The following is a 21,924-nucleotide window of genomic DNA, read 5'->3' as shown; positions in this document are numbered from 1 at the left end:
AAGCCCCTGGGCGCCCAGGGTGTCCTTGCCATGCGTGGACCTTGCTGCTGGGATGGAGGCCCCTGACAGCCAGCCCGGGCCGGGGGGCTGGTCCCAGCATTACCTCTTCTCCCCCAGGAGGACCCAGGTGCCGCCCCTCTGCACCCCTGGCATACAGAGGGTGGCACCATCAGTCAGGATTCTGTGGTTTATCACCCAAACTGGAACGCCTTGAGAGAGGAAGGGGCTGTGGACATCAGGACCACCAGGGCGTGAAAGCAGGGATGGCCCCGCTGCTCCCTCCGCTTCACCCCTCCTGGTGGACCTGGCCCATTCCCTGCCATGTAATCCCGGCTGCTGCAGGGGTGCCTCTCGAGGCCGGCCCCCCTCAGACTGGTGACACCTGGGTCTGCTCTGCTTGGAGCCCTTGAGATGCATCCCCTGCCTTTTCCAGCTAGAATCTTCCTTGATTTCAGAAGTGTTTCTCTTCACCAGGGAGTGGAGGTGAATTTTAAGCGGGGAGGGCAGGTTGGTAAATTGCCGAAGCTGACAGTGCTGTACGCTCCCTCAGTGCCGGGGGCGCTTCCCAGAGCCAAGGTCAGCCCCCAGCCAAGCTCTGAGTGCTCGGAGGAGGCGGCTTCCAGCAGCTCCTTAGGCTGTGCAGACCCGGCGTGCGTGGGGACCGGCGTGACCCTTCTCACCGCAGATGGCTCCAGGGAAACTGCGTCGTGACAGGTGATGGAGCCCAGAACTGACGACGAGGCTGGCGTAACCAGGCCATGTCTGACCACTCGAGGAGCCCCAGGCTGCCTGGAAAGCCCTGATTTAGAAAGTCATCCGACCCGTGGGAAGATAAGCCCAGGCTGGCCTCCGTCTTCCCGCACGGAAGGCGCTCATCAAGTGGCCCTAGCTCCCAGGCGGTCTGCCATCAGAACACAGACACTGGGGCTGTGAATGCAGAGAAAGCCCCAAGCGGTTGTATTAAAGATGAGGCTTCGTCTGCCCAGGAATCAGGCGGGTCAGTTTCGTGTCATTCAGTGACCCCCATCACCACCACCGATTCAGTTCTTCTGTTCCTGAACCTCATACAAACGTCATTTCCCTGTCTGTCAAAGGAGGTCACCCCTGACCTACTGGCACGACATAAATGCTTGGCGTGGCCTCATCATCTAAATTTCACTCCAACTTGGAGGTGGGTACCACTGTTTCTCCAGTTTTGCAGGTGGTGAAACTGAGTCTCAGAGGCCAGGAGCCGTGCGGGGTCTCAGCTGGTGGGTGCACAGCGGAACTTCTGGCTGATCTGGGCACCCCCATGGGGACAGGGCCTGGGGGGGTGGGGTCCTTCACACCTGGCCCCTCTCTTGCATAATCCCTCGGGCATCCCAGGACTTTCCTGCCTCCCAGTAATCTCCCTCTGGCGTCACGCTCAGAAGCGCCCCCTCCCCACATCCCTCCTTTGCCCCAGGAACTTCTGCTTGTCCCTGTCACCTTGCCCTGGGAACTTCCTCATTCTCCTGCCCAGGCAGAAGGTCACCAGGGCTCTGGGGGCCTCCCGTTGTCCCGAGTCCACCTCATTGGTCACTGTCCTCCAGGGATTGTGGGCACCCTAAAGGCACAGCTGCACGTCTGGTCCCCGGAGCCCTGAGCCGTCAGCACTGCCTGGAACGCCACAGGCGCGGCTGACACTTGTCACACGGGGCAGGCCAGCTCTGCCCCTGCTTCAGTGGCGCCGAAGGGGAGGCTCAGAAGCAAGGCCGCCAGGGCTCCGTCCCCCCGACACCCACTTGCTCACTTAAGTCTCTCAGAGAGAATCCCAGAGTAAGACCAGGGGGCTCCCTGGCAGGTCCTGGAGACTCTGCCCCCCCCAGCTCCACGCCAGCGGTCTTCCAGGTAGGTTCTGACTCTGGCAAAAGCAGACTCCTAGGATGACTTTTTAAAAGACGCGTTTTGAAATCGAGCTGTAACTTACATACCAGAAGAGGCACCATCCCAAGGGTCCAGCTCATGCATTTCACGTGCCTACACGTATGTAACCACCGTCCCTGTGAGGGGGTTGACATCGAGAGCACTCCCAGCACCCCCTGAGAGCCCCTCGTGCTGCCGTGTCCCCTCCCAGCCACTACCCCCGGGGATAACCCTCTCCTTACCTCTGACCTCCATCAGACCCCGTCTTCCCTTTCTTGAGCTGCACACAAAGAAGCGCTCCTTCACGCAGCACCATGACCGCTCACACACTCCGCGCAGCCCTGGGCAGCGGCTGTATCGCCAGTGACCAGACTGCCACGCCTTTCTCCCTCTGTCAGCGTGGGGGTGTGCGGGGGGTCCCCGTTTGTGAATAAGCCTGGGGGACCAAGGCTACCCTGAACGCTCCTGCACGCGCCGTTTAGGACGTCACACTGGTGTCCGCTGGCTGTGTAATTAGCAGTGGGATCCCTGGGTCTTGGGGGGCCCTGTCTCAAGTGGGGAGTGTGTTCACCACCCCACACCACAGCAGGATGAGGGGCCTCGAGCAACACCACTTGGTACTGTCAGCCTTTTGAATTTCAGCCTGTCTGGCGCGTTTGTGGGAATGTCGTCTTGTTGGAAATCATCGACCACCCATCCTCAGGCGTAAGAGGAGTTTGGCGGCGAGGTTTTCCAGAGCGTTCCTTCGGTGCGGGGCGGCTGGCCTGGAGGTGGTATTCCTGCATGGCCAGAGCAGGGAGGGGCCGAGCCCCAGAGCGGCCCCCCACCCTCCCTCCGGGGTCACCTGTGGTCAGGAGGGGGTGGCCAGACCCGGGCCCGGGGCCTTGCAGGCGGTAGTGCCCGAGTGGCCGGGTGTCCGGAGGGGGAAGACTTTGGGGACAGTGTGGGTTCCCCACGAAGGTGGCAGCCGCCCACCGTCAGCTCCAGTGAGTGGTGGCCACTTGCCAAGAGGGCCTCAGACGAGCTCAGAAGATGTAGAAACCACCGCGGACGGGATGCTTCCCGACAGCCAAGTGTTTGTGTGTGAGTCTCACAGGGCCGTTGTAACAAGTACCACAAACTGGAGACTTAAAGCACGAGAAAGTATTCTCTCCCAGTTCTGGGGGCTGCAAGTCTGAAATCAAGGTGTGGGCAGGGCCGTGCTTTCTCCAAAGCTTCAAGGGAGGGATCCTGCCTGCCCCGTCCAGCTTCTGGAGTTACCGGCCATCCTCGGGGTTCGTTGGCTAGTGGCTGCATCCCTCCAGTCCCTGCCTCTGTCGTGACGTGGCTTCTCCTCTGTGTCCAAATTTCCCTCTTCCGGTAAGAACACCAGTCGTTGGAGTAGGGCCCACCCTACTCGAGGATGACCTCATCTCGGCTTGGTGACACCTGCAAAGATGTCATTTCCAAATAAGGCTGCATTCCGAAGTTCTGGGTTAACATGAATGTGAGACACACACTGTTCAACCCACCACTGTATGTGATTTGAAAAAACTCAACCCCCAAAATGATACACCCCGAACAGCATACCATCGGTGGTCTGGAGCCAGCCCCAGGTGCCAGTTCCTGACGTCTGGGCGCGGCGGGCGCGGTGGGCCCGGCCCCTCGGCTCACGGCCTCCCCAGCTCCCCGCCCCCGAGGAACCGCAGCAACACGCACAGATGTGGGCGCCCACGGAGCTCTGGAAGCCGGAGCTGGTGCTGGCTTGTCTCCTCCCTCACAGATGAGGCTGGGCTGTGGGCAGCACAGCTGTGCAAAGGTGGCCTCCAAGCCTGAGAACCGCTTGCCACTGCCCCACAGCAGGACCAGCAGCGATGCCAGCAACGCTCGCAGACATTGATGACCATCCCACAAGTGGCTCCACGGCTGTGGACACAGCAGTAAGAACACTGGCCTTGCAGTTTGTATCCCCTGGCTTCTTTATTTCAATTTTCTAGGCGTTCCTTTCTACTGTATTTTGCAAAAGCGTCGGTCTTCAGTGGGTTGACAAATAATACTGGGCCCTTCTCTGGATGGCTGGAGAGGTCCAGGCACCAGGCCTCAGCCTCTGAGCACCCCCATGCCAATTTACAGCCTCAAGGGAGGAGGACCGCCTGGCCACGTCCAGACCCGCTGCTCATCTCCGGTGATGCCGTATGCGATCGTGTGATAGTAGAATAGTACACAGCACTGAAAAAGAATGCCCCCTAGTTACATGCGACAATGTGGGTCATCTTAGAAACCCAGTACGGCCATACCTCGTTTTGCTTTGTTGCGATTCGTAGATACTGTGGGTTGTTTTGTTTTTTGTTTTTTTTTACAAATAGAAGGTCTGTGGTGACCCTGAATTGAGCAAGTCTGTTGGCACCATTTTCCCAACAGCATTTGCTTACTTCACGTCTCTGGGTCACACTTCGATAATTCTCACAATATTTCAGGCTTTTTCATTATTATTACATTTGTTATGGCGCTCTGCGATCAGTGACCTCTGATGTGACTGTTGCGAAAAGGTTATGGCTGGCGGAAGGCTCAGATGTTGGTCAGCATTTTTTAGCAAGAAGGTATTTTTCATTTAAGGTATGCACTTTTTTTAGACATAATGCTCTTTCACATTGAATAAACTACAATATGGTGTAAACAGAGCGCAGAACAAAAAGTTCGTGTGACTTGCTTCATTGTGGCTGTCTGGAGCCAAACCCTCCGTATTTCCAGGTCTCCTTGTATTGAGTGAAAAAGAGCTAATTGCGGGAGGCTTCATGACATGGGCTTCAATTTGCATAAAGCCCAAAATCTCGGGCACCTGGAGGATGAGGAGGTCAGGGCGTGCTCTCCCAGTAACTGACAGCGAGGGGTCCCAGGCTGCAGGGCCTCCTACCCAGGGGGCCTGTCAGGATCCAACCCAGAACCAGCTGACCATGCAACCAGGCTCGGCCCAGAGCCCCCCACGGGTCAGGTTCTGGGGAGGGAACACCTCCGCTCAGAAGGGTGCCGGTGGCCCTCCCTCCCTCCATCCCTCCCTGCGAGCTTGGCAAAGGGGCGTCTTGCCAGGCCGTCCAGGAAGGCACCAGCAGGGCAGAGCCTGGTCTGCGCCAGCCCGTTTCCAGCACTGCCCCCTTCTGATGTCTGTCTGCTCAAACATTGACCGGGCCCTGGCTGGGCTGGGATGACCTCTTCTCTGCTGGGGTCAGGCATTCGCTGTGGACACTGTCGTGACCCACCGTGTCTCTGGTGGGAATCTGGACCCCTCCTGCCGGAGCCCTCTGCTCCACGGCAGGACCATCTTTGCTCCTGAGGATTTTGGAAAAGCCTTAGAAAGAGAGAGCCCAGGTCTGTTTTTCTGGAAAGGAGACACCCCATCCTTGTCCTGCCCCGAGGAGCCCTGAGCAGAGGGTTGATGCCATCTGCCCCGGGAGCAGCCTCACCTGGGCAGCGAAGGCCTGGAGGAGCCCTGAGCAGAGGGTTGACGCCATCTGCCCCGGGAGCAGCCTCACTTGGGCAGCGGAGGCCTGGGCTTCCTGTAGTTTCCATCGGTCATTACTGTTCTCCTTGCTTGGGCACATCCCAGGAGACGGTCCCCAAGTGTCTGCTGGGCAGTGTGGTGGGGAACAGCCAGTGGGGGCAGGCAGGGAGGCGGGGGGCAGAATCCTCTTCAGCCCTGGGGATTCCCAGAGGCAACAGAGTCTGCCCCTGACCAGGGCATCGAGGACCCTGGAGGTCAGGGAGGGAGGAGGGAAGCAGCCTGCAAGTGGAGGCGGCGACAGCGACGTGGAATCTGGAGATGCAGCGGCTGGATTCCAGCCCCGGCAGAGAACCAAGTCTCTCTCGGGGGACAGAGCTATGGGGATTAGTGATACTGAGTCACCGACTGCCGGGGGTGGAGGGGGCAGGAGAATGACAGGTGGGGATGCTCAGGCTTGGCAGGCCTGCTTGGTCCAGGGGCGGCATATTCCGAAGGGATTACAGGATCATGGACAACGGAAGCGTTGGTTGTGTGGCTTCGGCAGCCGTTCCAGCAGAATGTGTTGGAATAGAAGCAGAGGTAGGATGTGAACCCTGGAAGGAGGGTGGAAATGAAGAAGCACCAACACCCCAACCCAGACTGAGGTTCTGACCGCAAGCATGAAGGAGGCCGGGCTGGCACAAATGATGTGCCCGAGTCTTGCTGGTCCAGGGGCTGGTCCTGGGGCTCCCCTTCCCTCTGCAGTGTCTAGGGGTCCTCAGGCGGGGGCTCCAGGGATGTGAGCAGACCTGAGGGGTATTCATGAAGCAGTCCCCTGCCCATGGCCGGCTCCTCTCTGTGGACACCCCAAGCTGCCTCCTCGAGAGCCCTGGTTTTGCCTCAGCTGCTGTAGGCAAAACTGAGCCTTCCCCTCAACGAGGTGGTACGTGGGCAGTGGGGCCCAGGGGCAGGGGGGCCAGCAAGGGCACCAGATCCCCACCTGCAGGGGCCTCTGGGGCCACACAGCTCACACCTCTGCCCATCGGGCCGAGGGTTGAGCAGGTCAGTCAATGAGGAAGGCTGCCCCTCGTGTAGGAAGTCACCAGGCCTGTGCAGGAGGTGTTTTTTTTGTTTGTTTTTTTGTTTGGTTTTTTTTTTGCGGTACGCAGGCCCCTCACTGTTGTGGCCTCTCCCGTTGCGGAGCACAGGCTCCGGACGCGCAGGCTCAGTGTCCATGGCTTATGGGCCCAGCCGCTCCGCGGCATGTGGGATCCTCCCGGACCGGGGCATGAACCCATGTCCCCTGCATCGGCAGGCAGACTCCCAACCACTGCACCACCAGGGAAGCCCAGGAGGTGTTTTTATAGGAAGGTTTCATTATTCTCTGGTATAGCGAGGCCAACACATCAGGGGCCGACTGCTATTAGAAAGACTTTGTTTCTCACAGATCCCAAGACAAGGGGGCATGGCACACCACGCAGGGCCTGGTGGGGAAGCACCAGGGCCGGTCAGGAAGCGGGGGTGGGAAATGGGAGGAGCAGGCCAGGCAGTTCAGTGGGCTGAGGAAGGGCCGGTTGGCAGGGTTCCAGCAGACTGGGGCCTGGCCCGAAACTATGCTTTCTTTCCTTTTATTAATTCCTTCTTGCTCCGCCCTCCTTCTGCCTATACAACCTTCCGCTTTGTACAGCCCCTCAAGCCCTTCCGTTTACTAGATGGGAAGCTGATCCCTGAATCCTTGAACAAAGCCAATTAGATCTTCAAATTCTGTTGCATTTTGTTTTCCAACAAGAGTCACGGGAGGGCCGGTCCCCCGTTGCCCTGCTCGGGGGTGGGGCAGAGTCGCATTTCCAAGCCGCCTGCTGACCTGTGCCTTCACATCTTGGAAGGACTTCACCCCTGTCCCCGGTGCCCCGCATGGCACTCAGCTAGGGCCCATCTGGCTCGTTCCTGACCCCCAAAGGGCTCTCGGTGCATCTTTGATGAGGAGGTTCTTGATGGGAGGGGTCAGGCCCCACGGCCAACCTGCCCGGGACATGAGGGACACAGAGAAACCCACCTCGGGGGCCTTGGGTCCCACTGGGCATCCCCAGAGTTTGGGGCCATGCCCCACGGGTCCCACCAGCCTCCTGGCTGACAGTCAGGCCCCTCTCTGGCTCCTGCCTGCAGAGCTGGGACTTCTGAGGGCTCAGGATGACGGGGCTGGAGGGGCCTGGGGACTCTGCAGCGGACGAGGAAGCTGGGCCGTGGGGAGGGACATGCGTGGGTGGGGACGTGCATGGGGGTCAGTGGCGGGCCCCGGCCTGGATCCCGGTGGGCTAACCCAGCAGAGCCCCTGACCGCCAGCCCGAGGGCAGTAACGGCCGACAGGTCTTGTCTAAGTCTGTCTCTGGTGTTTGCCATCATTTCAGCTCTGGAGCAGGTTTCAGAGAAGAGCGGCCCCGTGCCACCACCATGCCCTCTGATGGAGGGTGTCTGAGAGACAGACAGACATGCCTGGAAGCTGTCGGCGGTGTGTGGGCCGCAGTCAGATGCCATCATGGGTGTGAACCCTGGCTTCACCGCACCCACCCACCCACCCACCTCTCAGCTGCAGGCAAATTCCCGGGCCGCTCTGAGCCTCTGTTTCCTCATCTACAAAGTAGAAATGACAGTGAGAGCCCTCGGGTTTGTGGGGTGAATGAGGTGCAGATGGGCTGGAGCGCTGGGCCCTGAGCTGGGTAGTTAGTAAGTACCGGCTGTCCGCTGGGCGCTCCCGCAGGTCAGGACCCCGCGGCGCAGGGGAGGCTGGGAGCGCAGGTGACAGGGCTCATGGGCACCCGGCCGCACCAAGGCCAGAGTGTGGACCGGGGCTGCCCAGGACAAGGGGAGAGGAGTAGCCTGAGTGAGGGGCAGCGCTGAGTCAGGCCCATCTGGGCCACCGTGGGCCACGCCAGACCACCCTGAGCTACCCTGGGCTGCCCTGGTCCACAGCGGCCTGCCCTCAGCCACCTTGAGCCACCCTGGGTCACCCTGGCTCACGGTGGGCTACCTGGACCACCCTGAGCCTCCCTGGGATACACCGGGCTGCTTCCCTGTGCCTCGCGTCCTGACCACGGCCAGGTCCGGGCCTGGTCTCGGGCTTGTGCAGCCCAGTGCAGGAGGGTCATGTTGAGAGGACGTTCCGTGCAGAACCCGGGCCTGGTTCTGCCTTGGTCATTTTTCACATTTGGGGTAGGGAACAGCACAGGAGGAAAGAGTCAACCGGATTCCTTCCATCAAATCTGAGGGGCCTCGCTGACGTTAGCCCCCGACTGCCATGTAATCGATGAGAAAACTCACAGAGTCAGAGCAAATCCACAGGGCTGACACGTCACTCTGCACCTGGAAAGAACTTTCCGGAAATGCAGCGAGCGTGTCCTCTCAGCGCTGCCCGCGTCCCTCGAAGTGGGACTTGGAGCTCTTCCCAAGCTCCGTGCAGACAGAGCCGGCACGGGGTAGCGGGCCGGAGTCTGGAGGAGGCGGGGACCGCAGGCCCACCTCAGGGGAACTCCCCGTGACCGCTTGGGCTCCCACCAGGCCTGGCCACCCCGGCCCCGAGGCCCCGCACTGTCCTCCACTGACTCATCCCACAGACCGTCCTTGAGCGGAAAGAACAGCTTTCAGGATCGACACACAGCCCTGGGAACCGCGGGGAGCTTGCCTGGGCCTGGACGCCCCCAGGCGCCTCTCTCCTGCTCAGTGGCGGGGATGCAGGTGGGGATGCAGGTGGAGGGAGCCCCAGGGGCTGACACATGCCACCTCCGGGGGCTCCGTGAGCCACGCTGCGTCCCCACCACACTCTCGGGGCCCGAGGACTGCCGCTGCCTAAGTTTTCCTTTTCAGAGGGAGGGTCTGGGTAGAAGGGGATGCGAGGGGCACCCGAGCAGACGCTGCTGTCTGGTCAGGGGCTGTAAGCTGTATCTGTCTCTAATTTGGACCTGAAAACAAGCTCAGAGAACTGGCTGTGCTGTGGCTGCAGCCCCCTTGGCGGAACCCTCGTCAGAGCCGTTTGAGCCGAGGGACGCGGCTTTGCAGCGGTCAGAGCGGGCCTTTCTGAGAGACGCAGCACATCCCTCGTGGTGCTTTGAGGGGCCTGGGGTGCGGGCTCCGTGCTCCTCGCGGGGTTCCAGCCCCGTCCTCTGCCCCACCGGCGAGAGCGATGACTGAGCGGCTCGTGGGGACAACGGTGTGCGGCCACTGCCCGTGCTGCGGGACGTGGGCCCACGACCCGGAGCCGTGTGTAATCAGACCCCGAGGGGCCGGGGAGCTGAGCACTGGTTTCTCCGTGCTCGCTGCGGCTGTGGTCCCGAGGAGCAGGGCTGAGTCTCCCCTTTTCACTTCAAACAAGACACAACGTGATTTTCAAGCGACAGAAGAGTCCGTTTCCAGCAGCCGCCCTGTTGAAGGCCCCCTGCCTGTATGCCACCGTCGTGGGCACATGTCCCCCTGCATTCATGTGTTGGAGCCCTAACTCCCAGCTCCACAGGACACGGCTGTACTTGGAGACGCAGCCTTTAGAGGGGGGCTTAAGGTTAAATGAGGTCACTGGGGTGGCCCTAATCCAACCTGACAGGTGTCCTTGTGAGAAGGGGAGATTAGGACACAGACACGCACAGAGGGACAGCCACGTGAGGACACCAGGAGAAGCAGCATCTACACCTCAGGAAGAAGCAGCTCTGCTCACACCTGCATCCCGGGCTTCTGTCCTAGGGTCTGTGAGAAGATAGATAAGCTTCTGCTGTCCGAGCCACCTGGTCTGTTGTGCCTGTGGTGGCGGCCCCAGGACCCTGACACATCCATCACAGCACATTATGGTTACAACGGTGTCCTCCTTGAACGTGGTCCTCCGATCACCCTGGTGAGGTGGGAGGGCCAGCGTGTCACCCCCATTTTTAGCGGAGGACCCTCAGTCCTCAGGATGCCCTCAGTTATGCTGCAGTTAGAAACACCCCCAAAATCCCACGGCTCAAGGAATCCTTTGGGGAAACTCTATGCAAAGAAAACAATTTCCCAGTAACTTGCATTTTATTTCAATTTGGATTTTAAATACATCAGTTCCTAAAGTTGGTCCCCCAGGGAAGCCTCTGGATGGTCACACTGGGGGAGGCGCCTGCACCCTCTCTGGATTTTCCAAGTGTGCTCTGCATGGCCCAGGCTGAGGCTCAGGCAGGGTACCCAGTGCCTCTCGGGTGGAGATGCCCTTGGTGGAGCTCCCACAAGGTCAAAGCCGCTTTCACCTGCAGGGGAGTAATCATTACCAGGAGTGTTCTAATAGGTTCTACTTCCTCCCCTGAGTAAATCAGCCATTAACTGCAGCTGAGGTTATTTCCAACCCCCGTCTGAGCATGGAGGGGATTCTCAGGCTCTCGGGCTCAGCGCCGAGAAAGGAAAGGAGCAAACACAGGGTGATGTCCCAGGGCGTCAGGAGGCTGGGCTGTGACGCAGCGCCAACGTCTGTGGATAAAGGACTCACTGTGCCTCTGCCCCCCGCCTCCCCGCCCACCGGCTCTGAGTAAGCCCTCCTTGCTGTTTCCTCACCGCCGAGCCAAGCAAGCAGAGAACCCAGCCTTCACTCTACGTGCTGGCTCGCCCACCCTGGGCCCCTGAGCTTGCGCAGAGCGTCACCCTGGTCCAAACTCAAGTTCCTCCAAGGGCTGACCTGACGCAAGGATTTGGGTGAAGGTCGTTTACGTGGAGGCGACCCCAGGAAGCCCAGTGAGGAGGTGGGGGTGGGAGAGGGGAGGGAAGATGCTAGTAAGTGGTGGCATCTGGCATGCCTCTGGGCGAGGAAGCCAGTGTCTATCCACCAGCTCCCAGCCCTGCGGGTTGAACTTTGCTCTTGGGGTTTCAGAGGAACCGGGCCATACCCCGAGAACGCCCTCAGGCAGGGGCGGAAGGGCGTGGCCCCTAAGCCTGCGGTGAGCCATAGTCTGCCATCCCCTTCGCCCTGGAGCCAGGGACTCGCTCTCCTGACTCTGGTTCCAGGCCCCCGTTCAGGAGGGCGTGGTGAGCGCCTCCAGAGCTGGGACAAGGTCAGAGACAGGGCCGTCCGTCCCTGCGTTAAGAAGAGCACGAACTGAGCGACCCCAGGAGAAGCAGCCGGTCTGCAGCTCCCAGGAAGCTGAGCAGTGCCAGGCCACGGCGGGCTGTGGGGCGCAGCGGGAGCTCTAAGAGCGGTGGTCCTCCACTGGAGCCTGGACAAGGGACCGAGGGGCTGGGACCCAGCGGACCTTGCGTCTCAGTGGCTGCCCCGCAGATGGGTGTCCCCGGGGGAACCCTGCCTTGCCGCCCCCCGGGGACGCTGGGCGTCCGGCCCCCCGACGCCCTCCCCTCGCTCCACGTCCCCTCGTGGACCATCTTCCGAGTCCGCGGGCTCCCGTGTGGTCCTCTACACGAGGGGAGGTGCAGGCACACACACATACGGCAGCTGCTCGGCCATCCCACAATTTAGGGTCAATTTAAAAGAAACCTCGCCTGCTGCACCACTGCTCTTTGTGCTGCAGACGCGCAGTTGGTCCAGGGAGACGGTTGGGTCGGGGCTCCGCTGGGGAGGCCCGGGCAAGAGGCCCCTCTGGCCTCTCCTTTCACCCCCGACCTACTTCCTGTTGGCTCTCAGGCCCCGTTTCTCCTCCCACCTCCAGCCTGGGCCTCGCAGACCTGCCCCCTGGGCCCAGCCTGCCTGCCTGCCCAGGCCACCCCGCGTCTCCCTCCTGGGCGCTCGTGTCCCTTGTCTGCCGTGGGAGTGTCTCTGGGCCTGGGCCGGCCTGCTGTGCTCCCCGAGGGCCCTTCTGCACCTGCAAGGCGAAGACCCGCCCCCCTGCGGGGCCCAGGCCTCGCCCCCTTCCTGCAGCCAGGGCACGGTGTGGGCCCGGCCAGCTGGCCGAAGGCTGGTAAGTTGGCTGACCTCGTCCTAATGGGCCCCAGGTCCATGGCCTTTCTGGCAGGAAGCACGTCCAGCAGGCCCGAGGGGTGGCCTTCTGTACGCATTGCAGCAGGCGCGTTTACACGGGGCTCAGCGGAGTGTACGCTAGCACCACTTGGGTCACGCCGGCCGGGAGCTGGCCGGGGCGGGAAGTGGGAAGCGAGGCCGGGGCAAGGCCGTGCAGGGGGAGGGGCAGGGGAGGAGCCCGCGTGTACCTGTGCGTGGAGGTGCGTGTGTGTGCGCGCGGGCGGGGAAGGGTCTGAGCGTGTGCTGGGGCCGAGGTGCCGGGTCTGTGTCCACCAGGTTGACCGCAAAGGGCTGCGATCGGTTTTCCGATTTGTGAAGTTACTTGAAAAGCCTATAAAGGAAGAAGATTAAATCATGTGTGCTGAATACGACAGAGTTCCAGGAAGGCAGGCTTGTCCCCAAGTGCCAAACGTGGGCACCCCGCATAGCTGCTCTGTGACCCTCAGTCCCTCCCTCCCCGGGTGCAGGCCCCAGGACAAACCACACGGTGCGGGTGAGCCTCCCTGCTCCCCGTAATGCCTGGCCCCGCCCTGTCCTGCTTCGCCCCCCCAGAAATTGGTGACCCCCCAAAGCAGCCCTGGAGGGGCAGTAGGAGGGGTCAGGGTGTGTGTGTGAGCGGCCTCTGTGTGACCCCCTCTCCCCCAGCCCTGCCCAGCTCCCTGGTCCCAGCCCCATCCGGGCAGCTGGCCCTGGGCTACTCCTGACGGTGGCCAAGCCCACTCCTCTTTCTGAGGCCTGAGGATTTAGACGGAAGGGGCCGTCAGCAGCAGGCAGGGCCGGGCCTCCCCCCTGGAGACCGAGGGAGGGGACATGGCTCTTTGCCCGACGCTGAGTTGGGAAGTCCCACCTTCTCCCGCCCTTGGGCTCAGAGCGGGACTCAGATATCAGGGCTCCTGGCTCTCAGGCCTTCACGCTTGGGCTGAGCTGCACCGCAGGCTCTCCTGGGCCCCCAGCCTGAGGTTGGAAGCCAACTCCTCAGAGCAGATCTGTCTGTCTACCTGTCTGTCTACCTGCCTACCTACTGGTCTGTTTCTCCCGAGAACCCTGACTAACACGGTGTCTGCTTTTTGGGGGGCGCTCGCATCTAACGTGACCCTCTCCCCATTGCTCACACCCTGCCCCCTCCCCCACCCCACGGCCCCTCCAAGTCACCCGCCTCGTGCTGCTCTGCCAGCCCTGGGCAGGGGGCTGTGACGGGGATGGGCTCGGAGCCAGTCTGCATGTGGAGGGGTGGCCCCGGGGACCCTGCACGCTCTCCAGGGAGGCCTTCCCCAGGTCGGGGGGACGCCGGTACCCCGTGACCATCCCACAGCCCTCCCTGCTCTCCCTGCCGCAAGCCCGGCCCCCGTATGCTCCTTCCCGCCAGCAGTGTCCTCCCTGGGCCCACAGCTGTACAGGAACCTAGTGGTCCTGTCGCCCTTGAACTTAAAGATAGTGACGATGTGACCTGGGACCCCCGATGGTGAAGGGGGAAAAGCAGCGGCGTTAACAGGGACGTCCTCCTGGTGCTTTAGGGTCCACACCTTGGGAAGGAGAAGAGGAGAGAGGGTGGGGCCGGGGCCCCTCTCTGGGTGGGGTGGGGCACCTGTGAGCTCCTCCCAGGCGGGCAGGGCAGCCTCTGGGAGGGTCAGGGCACCCGCTCTGCTCACCTGCAGTACAACGCCCGATCCCAGGTTAACGAGTTCAAAGCCACATTCCTTATCACATTTTTGAGGCTGAGGGAGCACTGGAGGCCTACACCCGGAGCAGGGCCCTTGGTGCCCTCTGCCTTTTACTGCACAACCACGGTCACTTTTACGGGCACAGCCGGTCTTTCACTAGGTTCTGCCACAGTCTCACTGCTTTAGCCTTCACCTGTGACGTCCGCACTGCGAAGATAAGCTTTCAGATGCCAACTCATTTACTGACGTACCACGGCCGGAGAACGTGCCTGACAAAACCCTCTGATGTGACATTATTATGCAATGATCCCGTAGAGCAAGGGTGCCACAGCAGTGACACAACCCAAAGGCAGTGTTTGGCCTCCAGGAAAAAAAATCCACAAAGATAAATAAAAGAAAAATACGTGTAAGAAAGATGTAGAGGACTAAATATCCTTACTATGTAAAGAATTCTCAGAGTAAATAAGAAAAGCATTCACCCTACTAGGGGACTTTGATTTTGCCCACCCAGTGCCGTGTCTCCTCCACCTGCCACCCTTGTCCGTGAGATTTGAGGGAGGTGACCTCTACTTCCCCTCCAGAGGTGGAACTTGACACACACCTGGCCGGCGAAGGGGCTCCTGGGGTCTCTGGCTGGAGCTATGCGGGGGAGAGGCAAGCTTTCCCCGTGGGCTGTGAAACTGGTAAGATGTTAGCCATCGCTGCTGCAGTGGGGTGAGCTAGCTGCCTGAGAACAAAGCCACACGGCGGGGGGGGAGGGGGAGAGCTGAGATGCTGGTGTAGACCCACCACGCCCATCCCTTTCCCCAGGTATCTCTTCTTACAAGGACACCAGTCAGATTGGGTCAGGGGCCCACCCATTCCAGGATGACCTCATCTCAGCTAATTCCGTCTGAAACGACCCTAATTCCAAATGCGGTGACATTCTTAGGTGCTGGGGATTAGGCCTTTCGGGGGGTACACAACTCACCCAACAGTGTGCCTTCGTTTTAAGGCGCAGTTCCGGAATGTTCTTACTCGGACTGATTCTGTTTTCGTGTTTATCGGCCTTTGTACTTCTTCTGCGAGTCAGATCTTCTGTTTTCTGTTAATGGGTCTCGGCCAAGGCTCCCTTGGTTGTGAATGACAGAAATGCAACTTGAACTGCTTGAAGCTAAAAAAGAAAGTCCGTAGTTGACGTCAGTGAAGGCTTCAGGGCACGTTAGGGTTCAGGCTGAGCTGGACCCGGGTCCTCATTCGGCGTTTCTCTGCTCTCTTCCGTCTTTTCACCAGCATCTCAGCTCTCCCCCTCCCCCCCCGCCGTGTGGCTTTGTTCTCAGGCAGCTAGCTCACCCCACTGCAGCAGCGATGGCTAACATCTTACCAGTTTCACAGCCCACGGGGAAAGCTTGCCTCTCCCCCGCATAGCTCCAGCCAGAGACCCCAGGAGCCCCTTCGCCGGCCAGGTGTGTGTCAAGTTCCACCTCTGGAGGGGAAGTAGAGGTCACCTCCCTCAAATCTCACGGACAAGGGTGGCAGGTGGAGGAGACACGGCACTGGGTGGGCAAAATCAAAGTCCCCTAGTAGGGTGAATGCTTTTCTTATTTACTCTGAGAATTCTTTACATAGTAAGGATATTTAGTCCTTTACATCTTTCTTACGCGTATTTTTCTTTTATTTATCTTTGTGGATTTTTTTTTCCTGGAGGCCAAGCACTGCCTTTGGGTTGTGTCACTGCTGTGGCACCCTTGCTCTACGGGATCATTGTATAATAATGTCACATCAGAAGGTTTTGTCAGGCCACGTTCTCCAGGTGTCACGAGCCGCCAAGCAGAAGAGAAAAACCTGTGGCTAGCCAAGGAATGACAAGCGTTGCTGAGAGCTGACAGGAGCTGGGAGAGGCGGGAAGGACCCTCCCCTCGAGCCTCAGGAGGGAGCCCGGCCCTGCCCACACCTTGATCTCAGCCTGCCGGCCTCCAGACTGTGGGAGAATGGATTTCTGTTTGAAGCCACATAGCTTGTGTAAAAACAACACGTCTGAAAATAGGTGAAATGTTAAATAAATGGAAGTGTGAAATAAATATTAGACATAATGGAATATTAAACGCTAAGGATAACGTCTTTAAATAATATGACACAGAGAAATTCCCTTTATATAAATAGAAAAAACAAGATATAAAATTGTCAAAGCTGGGACTTCCCTGGCCGTCCGGTGGTTAAGACTCCACACTTCCACTGCAGGGGGCCCGGGTTCAATCCCTGGTCAGGGAACTAAGATCCCGCATGCCACGCTGCATGGCCAAAGTAAATAAATAAATAAAAATAAGATAAATACAATAAAATTGTCAGAGTTGACAGAGCCCAGCTCCCGCCACTGCCCCGATGCCATGACGCTGACTGGTCCCCGGTCCTGCAGCCAGCTCTGCATGTCACCATGGACAACAAGGAAAGAGGCTTCAACCGGGTCCCAAGTCAGCCCAGGACTCTGCGTGTACCTGCAGGCCTGGACAGAGGCGGACTCGCCCTGAGAGCACTTGGGAGTCCCTCTGTCCAAGGGGAACAAATGCTGAAGTGGGCTGGGAATGCCTAGGCCTCTAGCCCTTCCTCTGTTTTTTTAGGTGCTTAAACTTCTTTCAGATTCTACATGATCCCAATACATCACATCATCGTAGACCATCCCATGTCTGCTGTCAGATGTTGCCAAGGGAAACCAGGAGGTGGCCCACGGCATCCTCGCGCACCTGCACGCCCATTCTGAGAAAACGGAAGGAAACCCAGCTGGTTTGGGGATCTGAGACTTAGGCAGTTCCAATGCTGGTGGCCCAGGTCTTCAAACCCTGCCTGCCGACTTCTGGTCTGGGGTTTATTTATAAGAAGAAGGTTCTGGAAACCTCCTTTGAGGCCTTGGGGTGACCCAGAGATTCCTGGCCCTGAGGCAGTGCTGGTTGGACCTTCTTCCTGGTCCAGGCACCCTGAAAGGCTCTGCCCAATTTAAAACTCTCACCCGTTCTGAGGGGTTTTAGACTGAGCTATGTCGTACACGAAAATTTTGCTTTTTTCCCACCAAAGTTTGGTTTTCTGGTTTAGCAGGAACCACCGAGCAGATGCGAGCTTGACAGTGGTGTGCTAATGCCACGGGACCTCGTCCCACTTTGTCCACGTCCTGTACCTTCGCACGCCTCATTAGGTGTCACACTGTATCTGTCAGGTGTCATTACGGGTGCTCAGTCTGGGGACGAGTTTATGATCATTTTTATTAGTTGATGCCAGTGACGTCTTTGCCTCTTCATGACGTAAGTCCATGTGTTTTCTTTTTAAACAAACAACACAACAATACCAAAATCCATGAAAACCAGGTCAGAATGAACAAAAACACCTTTATAGGCTGTACTGAAAAAGCCCGATGCTGAGCCACGGGTCCTCCTGGGCAATCAGAGGCTTCTGCGTCACCTTGGCAACCAGGGGATGAGGCCTCTCCCTTTTCCACGGCCCCCAAGCCCTGCTGTGGTGGCCTGAGCCTGCGGGTCCCCAGGACCATCTGGGAGCCCTCGGTTTCTGAGAGTCTGCTCTTGGCCACCAGGTACCACCCTCCTCCCTGGGGCTGTGCTGTCCTGAGCAGGCTGGGCCAGGTGTCCAATCTGGACCCCGGACGCCTCTCAGACAGCCATGGCATCTCCAAGGAAGTCTCCTGGAGAATGTGAGCAGAAAGGCTTGTCAGAGTGACCAAGATGTTGGCATGGGGGAGGGGGACAACAGGGGGTTAAATCAGGGACGGTACAGCCTCCTCCATCGTGGAATTCCAGGCGTGACTCTGATGGTGGTTTAATGACCTGGCAAGAGGCTTCCTCTGCAGGGCTGGCGAAACAGGCAGGACGTACATCATACACGGAAGGATCTCGATACTTTTATTAAAAGACTGCATGGAAAAATATCAAACTGTCAGCAGCATTGCCAGTGTTTTTCGGTTTTATCTTTACATACCGCCATATTTTCTAAATTTCCTACTGAGCTTTCTATTGATGTTTATATTTAGAAAAAAACAAAGTCTTTATCAGAAAAGACCAGGCTGCTCAGGGAGCATCTATCTGGTTCTCACTTGATGCCACTGAAATTGACGGGGATCCATCTAGATGCCGCAGGGAGAGCTGGGGCCCTGGCCTTTCCGTCACTGCCCATCCCTCTCTTGGCTCACCCTGGGAACCTGCTCCCGGCACGGGGCCGGGGGGGGATCCTTCACTTCTCCCCCAAGGTCCGGAATGGGCAAACCGTCAGGACCTGTCGCCAGGGATGCGCCCCCACTTCCTGTCCCCATCCCTCCTCCCCAGCTTGGAAGCCACACTCCAGACCGGACTCACTGCCAGGCATCTTCCCAAACTCCTTTCCCCCTCATCCTCACCTCTGTCCCCATCATAATCTTTGCCCTGCAGTGCCTCAACCCCGGGTAAGCCCACATACCCACTTATGCCACACCCGTCCTCATCTGAGCACCTCCAGAGAAAACTCACACAGCCGTTTGGGCGATCGTTGGTGAATGGACCCTCAACGATTCCAGTACTTCCGCCATTCTGCCTTTCCGTCTTGGAGCTGGTCCGGATCTCCTGTCTCCTCCCCTCCCCGCATCAGCTGGTCCTCTCGGCCTCCCGCCCTTGGGTCCACACCCTCTGCCTTCTCTCTGGCAGAAACAGAAGGAGCCCCCCGTGTACGGCCACTTCCCGGCCAGACCACTCTGTTCCATCACTCTGGCTTCTTTTCCTCCTCCCAGTGGCTGCCTTCTGAAAGCTTCTTACCCAGCCCCCCACCAACACCCAGCGTCTGGTCTTTATTGTCTGTCTCCTCGGCCGGATGGTGGCCCTCGGGGAAGGCATCTCGTCTGTTCTCCTCCCATTGTGCTCACAGCCCCAGAGAGCGCCCGGCACACGGTAGGCGCTTCATGGGCCTGGGTGGGCGCTGTTGGGTGACTCCCTCGGCCCTGGCATGCCTGGCCGCCTCGCCTCTCTCTGACCTGGCCCTTCCCTTCCCGCGGTCCCTACCAGCCTGTCACAAAGCTCACCTGTGCTCCTGGCGGCGCCTAGCACGGTTCTTGCGAAGAGTAGAAGTTCACAGATCTGGGGGATGAGTGAAGTGTAACACAAAGGCCAGTACAGCGTCCTTGATGCCAGTGGGTGCCCCAGAGACAAGTAGCTGAGAACCACCCCTTAGAAGTCTGACATCTCCCAGAAGGAGTCGGGGTGCTCTGTGCAGCCCCCGCAGGAAGGAGGCCCACACCCAGGGGCTTCTGCTCCGCAGCGTGGAGGGGTGGGGCTCCTCTTCCTGACAGGCCGATGCCACAGGTACAACGGCGGAAACCTCCGGCATTCCTGAATGCCCTGCCCTCCACCAGAGGACAGCGGGTCACTGTGGGTGTGCTGTCATGACACGTGACCACTCCTGCCAGGAACCTTGATGTTGCTTTTCTCACGAGCCCCCCCAGTAAATGCGATACCTCCGTCTGGCCCTTGCTGGCTCTCTGCCGCCTACCTCGCCCCCTGCAGCCCACCCCCGGCTCCCTTAGGACAGGGCTCAGAACACGGGCCAGGGAGCCAGACACCCCAAGGCCTGTCGAGGCCGCAGGTGCAGTATCAACCGTGACCAGCCCAGTAGGCACACCGGTTCCTCAGTGGTGACAGGAACAGAGGTGGCAAGAGAAAGCCTAGAACTTGGGGTCCCGGGGCCAGCTGGTCCGTGAATAGGAAGCTCCGGCTGCTATGCCTATGAAACCCAGAGTGTTGGAAATCCGCCCTGCCCGTCCCACAGCTGCCTCTCCAGAACCCCGACACCTCCAGCCCAGGCCCAACATCCCCAGCACCGGGATTCCTTCTCTCCCAGCCCGCGGAGAGCCTGGACTGAGGAATACGGCCATGACCACGGCAGTCACGGAGCAAACGCGTCCCACGCGTAGGAGGCGGAGCTGTGGGAGGCCGACACGCTTGGCGGCGTTGGACGGCTGCTTCACCCAAGCTGCTGAGTTGGCCTGAGAACAGCTGGGTTCTCCTCCCGCCTCCTGGACCCCAGGCCAGGGGTCGTAACTCCCAGATGCAGTGCCCGCGTGTCTGTAAGCGTGTCTGTGTCTCAGGCTCTACAGACGCAGCAGGCAGAAGGGACCAGGGCCGCCCTCAGCCGGCCACATCCCGCCTCAGCCCACGGACGCTGCTGGCGGCTGGTCGTGTTCCCTGAGGCCTGCGATCATTGGGCTAATGCCTTCAATGAACCACATAAAACCAAGGGAAACAAAGCCGGGAGGACAGACAAGGGCCTTCAGTACCTAGGAGAAGGGTGTCAAGAAAGAAAAGTGCCTTGTCGTACTCTCGGTGACCAGGGGAAAGCCACCCGGAGAGGGACGCTGGCGTTCCCCCACCTTTAGTCACGGAGGGGAGCAGGTTTGGGACACCCACCGGGGACAAGGTGGGCACACCTGTGAATGTTTAAAGAGACCTGTTGATGGGGTCTGCAGGCTCAAGATCTAGAAACAGTAAGATGAATTCCAGAAACACGGCAGTTATAAGACAGGCTTAAGAAATTCCAAATGGAAAAGAAATCTGACTTACTGTTTTCTCCCGAATCTGCAGTGATATCTATATCTATGTCTATGGTACCATTCTTGCAGACTTTGAGAGTCTTTCTTCTACTAGGTTAGGTGGAGAATTGCTCAGGTCACTTTCTTACGCCTGCAGAAGCACACACCCAGTGTTTTCTTTTCCTCGTATTGTGTACAAAGCATGGAAGACTAGAAACATGAAAATAAAGCAAGCATTCTGGAAGGAATTACAGCCTCCAGGGGCTGAGGAGACAAGCAACAACTAAAGGCCCTGGGAAACAGGCTCTTCACAGGGGTGCTGGGAGGAACCCCACTGTGGGATGACAGCCCTTCTGAGGTCTGCCTTTTCCTCTGCCCTGCCTGCATTGTCCAAAGAGCAGGCTCGCCGCCCAGGGGCTGGGGAATGGCCACAGCCTGCACAGGGCTGTTCAGATGGTGGGACCCTCAGGAAGGGCTGGGAGCGGGTTAAATGAGCCTGGGTCCAGGGACCCTCTCTGGGGAGGCAGCTTCGGCTCTTCTGCCTGCAGTATCTATTCAGCACTGACAAAATGTTTCCAAACAGCCAGCCAGGCGTTTGCAAACATCTACGACCTTTCCGAAGACTCTGGCTAGATCTGGGGCTGGGTGGGTGAGGGGCTGGAGGGACCGGCTTGCTGGATGTCACCTGGATGAGCCTAAGAAAAGCTCTTAAGTCACAGAACGAGGGACAGCAGGTGAGCGCATTCAGGTCCTAGTCTCTTCACTCTGCGTGTCATTCTCCTAGGAAGAGATTAGCAGGGTGCTGGGACCCCCCCGAAGGAGAGGAAAGCAGTTGTAAACTACTCAGCTTGAAGGAAGTAAAAAATATTCCTCCAAAATCTCTATGGATAAACTTGGGACAGATAACGAAGGCACTTTTGAAAGACTAAAGAAAGCTCTGAGACTATTTATGTCCTTGAAAGGACTTTCAGAACAAACTAAACCCACAAACAACTGCCCAGGGAGGGGGTGACGGGAAATATTTGCCCAGGCCTGCAATCGGTCACCAGTAGAAGGGCATCCCCGCTCCACCAGGCGCCCTCGCCAGGCAGCCTCCTGAGAAGGTGTCTAAGTTCTGTAACCATTTCACTTAACTCGCTCCCAGCCCCTCCTCTGAAGTGGTACTTTTATTTAACACAAGGTAAAAATGATTGCAGGCTAGACGCAGAATTTAAATCTCAAAAGTGCTGCCTTCCTAATATTTAAGAAATACCATTCTCCATACCCTCTGTCTTCTCTTAGAAAACATCTTTGCTGGTGAGGCATAAAGGAACATGCAGTGAGCGGTGATGCCAGTGGAAATTGTCACCCTCGGCCATTTTCATACCCTCCTCTCGAGCGGGGACCAGGCTGTGGGCACCTCGGTCCTGAGGGCACAGGTCCC

At 58.7% G+C, this 21,924-nt stretch overlaps 1 long non-coding RNA gene across 4 annotated transcripts; it reads right to left on the bottom strand.

The window, feature by feature from the left end:
- Positions 1–10,371: 10,371 nt before the first annotated feature.
- Positions 10,372–15,107, bottom strand: LOC116753269. 4 transcript variants are annotated; one of them, XR_004349727.1, is made up of 6 exons: positions 14,940–15,107; positions 14,571–14,696; positions 13,958–14,189; positions 13,756–13,831; positions 12,497–12,639; positions 10,372–10,596 (listed from the first exon to the last, which is right to left on the bottom strand). It is a non-coding gene; the product is annotated as an uncharacterized LOC116753269 (long non-coding RNA). The 4 variants fall into 4 exon arrangements; XR_004349724.1 differs by having other exon boundaries at positions 13,958–14,176; XR_004349726.1 differs by having other exon boundaries at positions 13,958–14,176; positions 14,571–14,692.
- Between the last annotated feature and the right edge of the window lie 6,817 nt (positions 15,108–21,924).

Source organism: Phocoena sinus, chromosome 4 (assembly GCF_008692025.1).
Source record: "Phocoena sinus isolate mPhoSin1 chromosome 4, mPhoSin1.pri, whole genome shotgun sequence".
Taxonomy (NCBI): domain Eukaryota; kingdom Metazoa; phylum Chordata; class Mammalia; order Artiodactyla; family Phocoenidae; genus Phocoena; species Phocoena sinus.
Note: the sequence above shows the minus strand (reverse complement) of the source record. Positions and strands in the feature narration are given on the sequence as shown.